The following is a 12,709-nucleotide window of genomic DNA, read 5'->3' on the forward strand; positions in this document are numbered from 1 at the left end:
GAAGAACTAATTGATCCAAAAAGCACTCTAGAGAGAAAGTCAGGACTTTGTTTCACCCATGAGAATAGTAACAATCACAGTCTGCTGTTCCTGGATGTGTTCATAACAAATATAGAAGCATCTCTAAGTACCAGCATATATACCAAGCCTACAAACATAGGATTATGCCTGAAGGGTGGGAGTGCCCCCAAAGATATAAAGCCGTCTTTTTTTTCAAAGCATATAGTCGTCCAGCACTTACCCACTGCTCTGAAAGGAGCAAAGTGAGTAAGAAGTTTGAAAGGATAACTAAGTATTGGTAAAGAATGGCTATAAACCATGATATCAACACCATTACAAGACGCCAATTGGACCAGTGATTTTTAAGTGAAATCCTGAACCAAAACCAGAAACCACAACACCTCCACTAAAATTATATTACAAATCCGCCATGCACAAGAATGAGTAAAGAATAATGACAGAAATAGTCCGTAAATAAGTAAAAAGTACAACCCATACCAAAACATAAACATCATTATATACTATTGAATGAAGACCACTGACCTCCTCATTAACAATAGCCCAAAGCAGCTGGGTGTCATTTGCTGCAGCAGAATGTGGTATATATGTGCACTTGTCCCCCATGTAGGATTTAATCTTCATTCTAAGTACATAGGTTTGATGTCGACCAAGCTTATGAGGCGTTTAGCCTGTCAGCTTCAGACAGGTGCTCTTAAAAATCACATGAGATAAGCCCATAATATCACCCTAACAAGAGAAATGCTGAATAAGAACATATGCATAATAGAAAATGCCCAAAAGGAAAGAAGGTTACAAATTCTTGAAGCTCTAGACATAAATGAAGAACAACCCACCATCAATACCCAAATTACAGATCTATTCACTCTATGCACCATGAGTGTGCGAGCAAGACCGGAACACGAAAATTCCTACAATGATGTCACCGCCCAAAACACCCAACCAATTACAGTCACCTGAGTTCTAATTACCCTATCACCTGATTTATATTTGTATGCTTATTCTATTGACCTCCTCAATTTACCTCTACCCTTTTACTTTCGCCTTTCTCCTCACTTCATCTTATATGTACCTGACCTCCCAGTCTGGTACTGGGAGGTATCAGATTCAGATTCTTTATTCAGCTAAAGGTACGTACATTACAGATGAGTTACAAACATAATGTTGGATTTAAAGAAAGAGCTAGTACATATAATACCTAAATCCACTAGTACACATAGCGTTTCAGGCAAATATATTAGATTTCCTTCATATCTCCTAGACAGGCTAAATATCCCAAAAGAAATCCACAGGGAAATAGCAGTTCGGTTATATAGACTCCGTCTAGGTTACAGATGCAACTGTGGAAATTAGTGAACCCAGATAGAGAGAATGCATCTGCTGCCAAATAATCACAGAAAAGCCATTACTTCACTATCTCCTGGAATGTCAAGCAACCAACGACCTCAGAAGAGCTTTAAGAGTCCCTGGATCTTGCAGTAACCACCATGAAACCATCAACCCTGCCACTCTTCTGGTCAAAAAAGGTCTCTAACAGGTGGACATGCTCATAAATACTGTCAAGCAGTATCCTCCCCACCGATAGCAGCCTGACGATTTAAATGCGACCTCAACACACAGTATACATTCACTAAAAATAAAAAATAGAATCTACCACTTACGGGCTATTCATACCCGTGCCACCTCTTGGGTGGCTTAATCTTTATCAATCAATCATATCTCCTCTCCAAACCTTTAGATCTACCCAGCAACCCGAAGCCACAAATCCACGAAGCAAACTACCAGACCCTCAGTTAAAAGCCAATGGAATACTTCTCGGCAAGTCCGAATCTGCTCCAAGTCTTGAGCACCCATGATGCACCATTCTGAACACCAGGGCCTCGAACAACTGTAGAAAACAAAGCCCTACTACACAAGGCAAAAAACTATCGCATAGATCAGGGTAAAAACATTAATACACCTGCTATTTCCTCCAGGATATCACAAGCACGAATGATGACTTCTACGTCATCAAATGCCCCAGTAGCTGGATGGCAAAGACACCACGACCACTGTGGTAATGATTATTGAGTCATTGACAGAGACCATCAGCATGATGCTTGGTAAAGCATAAACAAGCACTGCGGCAGACCAACCCTCATTCAAAGAAGGAAATGTCAACAAAGGTAAAAAAAAATCTACTGAACTTATTTCCTCCACACTTCTACAAGCCCTACCGGAAAATGTTGACGAAGTCGAAGAAGGTGACGAAAATGAATTGCTTCAGCACCCAATGACATTCTCTACTCCAGCCAAGAAGACACAAGCTGTCGGGAAAATCAGCCTATTAGAAACCACGATGGACTCAATGGATACTCAAACAGAATATCGGACAATAACATCAATCTCAATATTATACAATGGAACCTTCAAGGATTTAAAAACAAAGCTCAAACACTCATAGCAGTGCTTCTCAAGGACAACATTGATATTATTTTACGTCAAGAAGCACTTACCAGGACTGAAAGAAGTATTAATATCCCAGGATATCAAGGTTCCCACTGCCCAATTGCACAAGGTGGCACCAATGGCATTTCACTACTAGTAAGAAATTATATTAATGCCACTCCAATCACAGACCTGTGATTGAACGAAGAGGACGTGAAGGACGTGAGGACGTCGAAATTATGAGAATTAATCCCCCATGAGGAATTCAATGCTGTCCGTCTTCAATGAATAAAGGAGCCATAGAGAACACGATATGGATCTCTCTGCAATTTTTTAATAGAGGTCACCACACCTACTATCGTCTCGGATGACTTTAACGCTTATAGTGGATTGCTACTTGATTCACCAAGAACCGAAGCCAATGAAAGACATATTGAACACTTTTTGGATGAAGTGACTGAAGTCCGTCTGCTTAACTTAACGGAACCAACCCATATTCGTGGCAGGTAGCTGGACCTCACGTTTGTCTCTACCAGTATTTATGAGTTGTACTCACCTATTCACCTATTTGTGCTTTTGGGGGTTAAGCTCTGGCTCTTTGGTTATTGTGTTATTGGTCATTTGACTATGTACTGACTAGTGACCACTTTGCTGCAAGAACAGTTATTAATATAGCACTTCCTCCCAGACCCCCAGACCCCCAGCTCCTGAGCCCAGATGGGACTATATCAAAGCAGATTGGACGAAATATCAGGAATCTCTTGAAATTTGGCACCGAAACTACACCCCGCCTAACAACACTGAAGAGATGGAAAAAGATTTAGTAAATACAATACATTAAGCAACAAATTACTCCATCTGCAAAAAAGAAAACAATTAACCAACAACATAAAGACCATTGATGTTACAATAATAGGATAAAAAATCTTCACAACACACTAAATTGTGCACAAAAAAACTTCAGAAGAGACAGAACCCAAGCTAATCTGGAACTTCTTACAGCTGTCTGAGGTCAAGGGCATCAAGAAACAGAAAAAATCAGAGAAGAAAAATGGCCAAGTTATGGTGTGCCAAGTTAAATCAGCATACATTCTTGAGCGACATCCGGAGGCAGATCAACAAAGTCAAAAGAAAATTACGTCCTGTTCCTCTCCATTATGGTCATCCAGAGCAAGAAGCAGAAAAAATAGCAAATCTATTTGCTTCAAGAACCAGTTCCACTAAACTTCCACAAGCAACTCTGACTCACCAAAAAAGACTTCAAGCAGCAAGATGGAAAAAAAATAGACGATGCCTTAGTCTTACCTGACGAACTATACCAACCTTTCAATCTGAAAGAATTCAGAAGAGCTACAAAGAAAACTAAAAACACAGCTCCAGGCGAGGACCAAATCACACACAACATGCTGGCCAAGCTAGGAGAAAAGAGTGAAGAAGCCTTCTTGAATCTAATCAACAGAGAATGGGTGACAAGAACTCCACCACTCTCTTGGAATAGTAAAATTATAGTTCCCATTCAAAAACGTAAAGACCCAGGAAATACAAGACCCATCTTATTAACAAGCTGTCCAAAACTGCGGAAAGAATGGCTCTTAATCGAATTGAATGGAAAGCCAATCCACAGCACCAAAATATGTTTGCTTACAGAAAAGGTGTTGGAACCACCATACCTCCCTCCTGGATCAAATCAATGACAAACCGTGAATCCTTATTTGTCAGGATCTACAAAAAGCCTTCAAGCTAATTAATGCTCTAGCTACATTGTGCTGCCTGGTGGATAATGAAATCAAAGGACACGCTCTTGCCTTTGTCAAAGGAAGTTGCTTAACAGAAAAGCTAAAGCCCCTTCCACTTCAACTGTCTCATGGAACAATTCATGAAGCTCAAGTTACCAAAGACCAAACTGTTTAACTATGCAGATGACTTTGAATGGCAAAGGCGCCAAGAACCATGCACAAAAATGCCTAGACATCATCAGGAAGGAAACGGAATGCATAGCAATGAAAATAAACAACAATACAACCAAAGCAATGGTTGTTAAAATGAGAGCTCAAGACATCAGACTCGCAATATAAGAACAAAAGATTGAGTGTGTTACCTCTTTTCAATATCTTGGAGTCATAATAGACATCCAGTTGAAATTCACTAGAGAAATTGAATATCTTCGGCAACGTTGCAAAGCCAGAAACTCAGCTTTCTGCTCCCAGACAAGTCTTAGAGATGGTGCAACTCTGCCAGTAATCAAAATGTACTTCGTTCAAGAAGTTAGGTCACTCACTGACTATGCTACTCCTGCTCTTACATCTCTTAGCGATAACCAATGGGAGAAACTCAAATTGATGCCCTCAGAACAATGCTGAGTGCACTTATATAGATGTGTAGAAACAATTTAAGAATGGAAACCAACTTACCAGCCTTAGAAAACAGGATCAAACAAGAAATAGCCACTATAACAACAAAACTTGTTGGAACCATCACCATACTGTCAATCAAAGATAGCATACACAGATCGAATCACAGAAATCTTCAATATAGAACAAGAGCATGGAAAGATAATCTGGTTACGATTCTAGAGAAAGTGGACTTGAAACAAACTATTAGAAACAAATGAGAATTTAGACCATATCAACACTTTCGGCAGCCTCCTCCATGGGAAGAATCAAGTTTAAAGATAATCATTGAAAGACTACCAGGTAAAAAATCAGCTTGTGACTCTCAGAGGATCAAAGCAATCATAGAACAACAAATGGAAAGCAACTCAAGACCGACAACCACTGATATCTTCACAGATGGATCAGTTGATCAGGAAAGAGATACTGCTGGGGGCAGCAGTTTACATTAACTAATATGAAGCTTACTGGAGCATGCAATTAAGAATAACTTACATGTTGTCATCATTTATTCAGATTCTAAATCTTCGCTCCAGGCTTTGTTATCCAGCCAGCACATAGATAATATACAAGTCATCATAGAAATCCTACATATAGGAAACGAAGCACACAATCTATGGGTGTTAGTCACTCTAAATTGAATACCAAGTCACATTGGTATAAATGGTAATGAAAAGGCAGACTCACTAGCAAAAACTGCCACTACTCTACCTGTTGTACAGGTTAATATACCTCCATGTTTTTCATAGATTAAGGAGCTGAAAATACAATTGATAACTTATTATAAAACAAAAAAAACGGCCAATCTACTCATGAAAAACTCCCCAGACACCTTGTTACTGTGATATTTGGGTCAAAGTTTTAAATCGAGGTGGGGTTGCCTCCTGTTCTCCCGTTTCTTTTCCTCTTCTGTTTTAGCACACTGGTTTAAGTCTTGTTTTAATAACATTACCTTGGTGGCGGATATAGATGCACAGTTTTCACTAATGCGTTCAATTCTTCAACTACTTTTCTAACTATTATTGTCACTGTGGATTCTGCATCTAATGCAGCTGTTCCTGTTGGTTAAATTTTAAGTTTGATTAACGGGACTTTAGTTGCTTCACATTCAAGTAATTAGTGTAATAATTATTACAGAGACAGATGAATGTCTCTACATCTGTTTTTCATGAGTAGATTGGCCGTTTTTTTTTGGTTTTGGTTTTTGGTCTTTTGTAGCGCTGATCAATTTGTCCCCCAATTCCTTCAGGAATATATATGCATATAACTGATATATATATATATATATGTCGTACCTAGTAGCCAGAACTCACTTCTCAGCCTACTATGCAAGGCCCGATTTGCCTAATAAGCCAAGTTTTCCTGAATTAATATATTTTCTATAATTTTTTTCTTATGAAATGATAAAGCTGCCCTTTTCACTATGTATGAGGTTAATTTTTTTTTATTAGAGGTAAAATTAACGTAGATATATGACCGAACCTAACCAACCCTACCTAACCTAACCTAACCTATCTTTATAGGTAAGGTTAGGTTAGGTAGCCAAAAAAAGCTAGGTTAGGTTAGGTTAGGTAGGTTAGGTTGACGAAAAAGCATTAATTCATGAAAACTTGGCTTATTAGGCAAATCGGGCCTTGCATAGTAGGCTGAGAAGTGAGTTCTGGCTACTAGGTACGACATATATATATATATATATATATATATATATATATATATATATATATATATATATATATATATATATATATATATATATATATATATATATATATATATATATATATATATATGTCGTACCTAGTAGCCAGAACTCACTTTTCAGCCTACTATTCAAGGCCCGATTTGCCTAATAAGCCAAGTTTTCCTGAATTAATATATTTACTATAATTTTTTTCTTATGAAATGATAAAGCAACCCTTTTCTCTATGTATAAGGTCAACTTTTTTTTATTGGAGTTAAAATTAACGTAGATATATGACCGAACCTAACCAACCCTACCTAACCTAACCTAACCTATATTTATAGGTAAGGTTAGGTTAGGTAGCCAAAAAAAGCTAGGTTAGGTTAGGTTAGGTAGGTTAGGTAGACGAAAAAACATTAATTCATGAAAACTTGGCTTATTAGGCAAATCGGGCCTTGAATAGTAGGCTGAGAAGTGCGTTCTGGCTATTAGGTACGACATATATATATATATATATATATATATATATATATATATGTCGTACCTAATAGCCAGAACGCACTTCTCAGCCTACTATTCAAGGCCCGATTTGCCTAATAAGCCAAGTTTTCATGAATTAATGTTTTTTCGTCTACCTAACCTACCTAACCTAACCTAACCTAGCTTTTTTTGGCTACCTAACCTAACCTTACCTATAAATATAGGTTAGGTTAGGTTAGGTAGGGTTGGTTAGGTTCGGTCATATATCTACGTTAATTTTAACTCCAATAAAAAAAATTGACCTCATACATAGAGAAAAGGGGTTGCTTTATCATTTCATAAGAAAAAAATTATAGTAAATATATTAATTCAGGAAAACTTGGCTTATTAGGCAAATCGGGCCTTGAATAGTAGGCTGAGAAGTGAGTTCTGGCTACTAGGTACGACATATATATATATATATGAAGAATAACCACATGTGAAAAATAGAAAATGCTTAACGCATTTTCGGCTAATTCGCCTTCATCAGAGCAAAGTAGAATCTTTGCTTCTATTTGATTCTACTTTGCTCTGATGAAGGCGAATTAGCCGAAAACGCGTTAAGCATTTTCTATTTTTCACATGTGGTTATTCTGCATACTTGGATCAGTGTTTTTGTGATCATTGTTGCATATATATATATATATATATATATATATATATATATATATATATATATATATATATATATATATATATATATATATATATATATATATATATATATATATATATATATATATATATATATATATATATATATATATATATATATCCGAATGGAAGCAGCCACCATGCTGCAACCCAACCAGCTGGGGTTTGGAGTCCTCCAAGGCTGTGAAGCAGCGGCCCATGCTGCACGAGCCTACATTAGCTCTCTTACTGAAGACCAGGCAGTAGTAAAATTAGATTTTAAAAACGCTTTCAACTCGGTCAAAAGGGAAGCAATCCTCACTGCAGTCCAGGAACATTGCCCAAACATTCTCCCGTTTGTGTCAGCAGGCTACAGCAAAGACTCAACCCTCCTGTTTGGCAAACATGAAGTCACCTCAGCAGAGGGAATTCAACAGGGTGACCCACTTGCACCGTTCCTCTTTTGCATAGCGGTTCGATAAATTACAACCAGACTGTCCAGCGAGCTCAACATCTGGTTCCTGGATGATGGCACTCTGGCAGGCACACAAGATTCCCTGCTAGAAGACCTACAGCTGGTGAAGACACGGGGGGAGTCCATGGGTCTCGTTCTTAACCCCTCCAAGTGCGAAATTATTGCATCCAGTGAAGTAATCATTGGAGCAGTGAAATCAGTTTTACCAGAAGCCTCAGTCGTTAAACCTACCGACAGCACACTACTCGGAGCACCTCTGGGCCACAATGCCATTGCTGCGGTCCTTGACGAAAAGTTTAGAGACCTAAAGAGGATGGAAGAGAGAATTGGGGATTTGGACTCCCACGATGCCCTCTACCTTCTCACAAAGTGCCTTACCTTGCCCAGGCTAACATACTTCTTAAGGTGTGCACCAACTTTTGGCAACCCACTTCTACATCACTATGATGAGCTCCTCAGGTCAGTATTCAGGAAGGCGCTCAACCTAGATCTAGATGACAGTCAGTGGGACCAAGCAACACTACCAGTGAGATTTGGAGGGATAGGCATACAAAAGGCAACTGAGGTAGCACTTCCAGCATTCTTATCCTCATGTACAGCAGCCAACGAATTGCTAGGGCAGATCCTACCAGAGCGTATGAGAGAGACAGCGGGAACTCATGATCAAACGTTCATCGAAGCAGCCAGACAATGGGACACCATTGCACACCCTCAACCCCGACCACAAGTCCCAAAAGACCACAAGCAGGCCCACTGGGATAGCCCCATAATGGAAAAGACTGTCACAGCAATGATTGACAATGCTAATGCTGAAAACAAAGCCCGCCTCCTAGCGGTAACAGCACCCCACGCCGGGGATTTTTTATTTGCTGTGCCCAGTGCAGCCCTGGGAACTCGCCTCAGTCATGACGCTCTCCGCATTGGAGTTGCCCTTCGCCTTGCCGCCCCCATCCTCACCGAACATAGGTGCATCTGCGGAACTGCGATGGCAGACCAATATGGTCGTCATGGTCTGGTATGTCGTAAATCACAGGGTAAAATTGCAAGACATGAAGAAGTCAACGACATCATCAAGAGGAGCCTCGCCACAGCCCGGCACAAAGAGAACCACACGTATCCAGACCTAACGACCCTCAGAAGCGCCCTGATGGGGTCACCTTGCTACCTTGGAAGGATGGTAAGCAAGTGGTATGGGACTACACGTGCGCTGCCACACTGGCCAGTACCTACCTCCACTACAGCACACGTGAAAGCGGTGGTACTGCTTCTTTCAGGAAATCGCAGAAAATTATTAAATACAGTGGTCTAGCACACTGCTACAGCTTTGTTCCGATCTGCTCGGAGACCCTCGGTTCGTGGGGAAAATGTGCATTGAAGTTCCTGAAGGAATTGGGGGACAAATTGATCAGCGCTACAAAAGACCAGAGAGCAAAAAGTTTCTTGTTCCAGCGCCTCAGTGTTGCGATTCAGAGGGGAAATGCCTGTTGCGTCTTGGGCACTAGTCCAACTTCAGAGGAATTCGAAGAAGTGTTTGACTTGCAACAATGATCGAACCCGTCTGTGACATTCATCAATGTTTCCCATTGTTGTGTTCTTAAAGAGATCCATAACCTTTAAGCACCTTTTTGCATTATTATTTTTGTATCAACCCATGTATATCTTGTAACCATCAAATGCATAATAAAGCACAAAAAATAAAAAAGGAAGGGGGTGGTAGGAGAAAAGCCCACAGAAACTGTATTGGAGGGGATCTAAACATTCCCTCTAATGCGTTATGCGTGGTTTCCTCCGAGGCTATGGGTCCCCCTTCTTCCAGCTAGAGGTGGTACTCCCTTCCATATATATATATATATATATATATATATATATATATATATATATATATATATATATATATATATATATATATATATATATATATATATATATATATATATATATATATATATATATATATATATGTCGTACCTAGTAGCCAGAACGCACTTCGAACGAACGCAGTGGGTTACCTGGTTTATGCGTCTAGGCGACTATGGCCTAGGCATAGGCGACTATGGCTTAGGATATGCCTACGGCAATGTTAAGACGCATAAACCAGGTAACCCACTACGCCCTATAATCAGCCAAATACCAACCCCAACTTATCACCTGGCAAAAAAACTCAATGAACTCCTAACTCCATACACTCCAAGTAAGTTTAGTCTACAATCATCAGCAGATTTCCTAGAATTGATCAAATCTACCCAGCCCGATGGAATCATCGCTTCCCTGGACGTTGAATCCCTTTTTACCAACGTCCCAGTCGACACAACCATAGGAATGATACTGGACAGAGTATACAGAGACGAGAGCACCCCCAAATTAGACATACCTGAGCCACACTTGAAAAGTCTTCTCGAAGCATGTACAAAGGAAGCCCCTTTCATCAGTCCACAAGGAGACATGCATTTACAGATAGACGGAGTAGCAATGGGCTCCCCCTTAGGAGTTTTATTTGCTAATTTTTATATGGGAACCATCGAAGATAGGGTCTTCAGTAGCAGACAAAAACCAACTGTATACTGCCGTTATGTAGATGACATATTCGTAATAGTAAAAGACTCAGATGAACTAATTGACCTAAAAAGACACCTAGAGAGAGAGTCAGTACTCCGATTTACACATGAAAATAGTGAAAATAACAGTCTGCCATTCTTGGATGTACTAATAACAAAAACAGGAACCTCTTTAAGCACCAACGTATATACCAAGCCCACCAACATAGGATTATGCCTGAACGGTAGAAGTGAGTGCCCCCAAAGATACAAAGCCAGTGTTCTCAATGCTTATATTCGTCGAGCGCTTACCCACTGCTCTGAATGGAGCAACGTGAGTAGAGAGTTTGAAAGAGTAACTCAGGTATTGGTGAACAACGGATATAGCAACGCGGAAATAAACGCTGCTATAAGAAGACACTTGGACCGTTGGTATAATTCAGAACCTAGAACAGAAACCACAACACCCCCAATAAAATTATATTACAAATCAACCATGCACAGTGAACATATAAAAGAGGAAAGAATAATGAAAGAAATAATCCGTAAAGGAGTAAAAAGCACTACTCCTAACCAAAACATAAACCTGATAATATTCTACAAAACCAAGAAGACTTCCGAACTCCTTATCAAAAACAGCCCGAAGCCGACGGAGAACCCTCTACAGCAGTCAAGCGTTGTATACATGTACACTTGCCCCCACGAAGGATGTAACCTTCAATGTAAGTACATAGGTATGACGTCGACCAAGCTGACGAGGCGTTTGACATGCCATCTTCAATCTGGTGCCCCTAGGAATCACATGAGACAAGCCCATGACATTACTCTAACAAGAGAAATGTTGAACAAGAATACTTGCATAATAGATAAAACCCAAGATTCAAGAAGATTACAAATTCTTGAGGCAATTCACATAAGAATAGAGCGACCTACCATGAACACCCAAATCACGGAACTATTTACTCTACCCACCATGAGAGTAAGGACAAGACAAGAACATATCGATGCCAACACAGAAGACAATGTCCAACATAACAGGCCAATTACACTGGATTAATCTTTGTGTTTAGATAGGAGATGCCTCGTATGGGCCAATAAGCCTTCTGCAGCCCCTATGTTTATCCCTTATGTATCCCCCCATGTTTTTCACCTTCATTGTATTATCACCTGACCTAATGCGGGTATAAAATCAACTAGTATTGTAAGATTGTTCACTTGAGAATGAACCATGGAGGCTCGAAACGTCGTGCAAATTATACAAATAAGTGTAATACACTCTATAGTAAATCACTTCTTTTCTTCACCTTAAAAGTACGAAAATGAGTTTTGGAGAACTCCTATTCCAATTAAGCCCTGATGCTAAGAAAATAGTTAGAGGGATAGAAGCCCTAAACCAGAAAATAATAAATACAGAATATGCGATATATATATATATATATATATATATATATATATATATATATATATATATATATATATATATATTGGTAGCAGTCTTTCCTGTAGGCATATATTATTAAATATGACCGAAGAAGTAAGATTAATAATTCTAACACGAATTTTCTCGATCTTACTTACATTTCTTTTCACTGTTAATGGTAATTCAAAGATCAATTCTCCAAAATTCATTTTTATTTCTAGTCTGACGCGACACTTGAGCGCTTTTCGTAAAACTTATTACATTTTCAAAGACTTTAGTTCACAAACACACAACTGAAACTGAATAGAGCTTACACATCTTCGACTTTATATCTACATTTGGGTGAGGTGGATGAGGTGAAAACAAACTTTCAACAATGTGTATTGAATGGGTATTAAATTCAAATACTAGACAGAACACGGAACAATGGGTATCGAATGGAAGTAATTGTAGAAAGCCTATTGGTCCATATTTCTTGATGTTTCTATATTGGAGCGGAGTCTTGAAGTGGGTAGAATATAGTTGTGCATTAATTGGCTGTTGATTGCTGGTGTTGACTTCTTGATGTGTAGTGCCTCGCTGACGTCAAGCCGCCTGCTATCGCTGTATCCA

At 39.2% G+C, this 12,709-nt stretch overlaps 1 protein-coding gene across 8 annotated transcripts in view; it reads left to right on the forward strand.

The window, feature by feature from the left end:
• The window catches only part of LOC138373610 (serpin B3-like), an 83,463-nt gene that overhangs the window by 69,321 nt on the left and 1,433 nt on the right, over positions 1–12,709 (forward strand). The window lies entirely within an intron of this gene.

Source organism: Procambarus clarkii, chromosome 42 (assembly GCF_040958095.1).
Source record: "Procambarus clarkii isolate CNS0578487 chromosome 42, FALCON_Pclarkii_2.0, whole genome shotgun sequence".
NCBI lineage: Eukaryota > Metazoa > Arthropoda > Malacostraca > Decapoda > Cambaridae > Procambarus > Procambarus clarkii.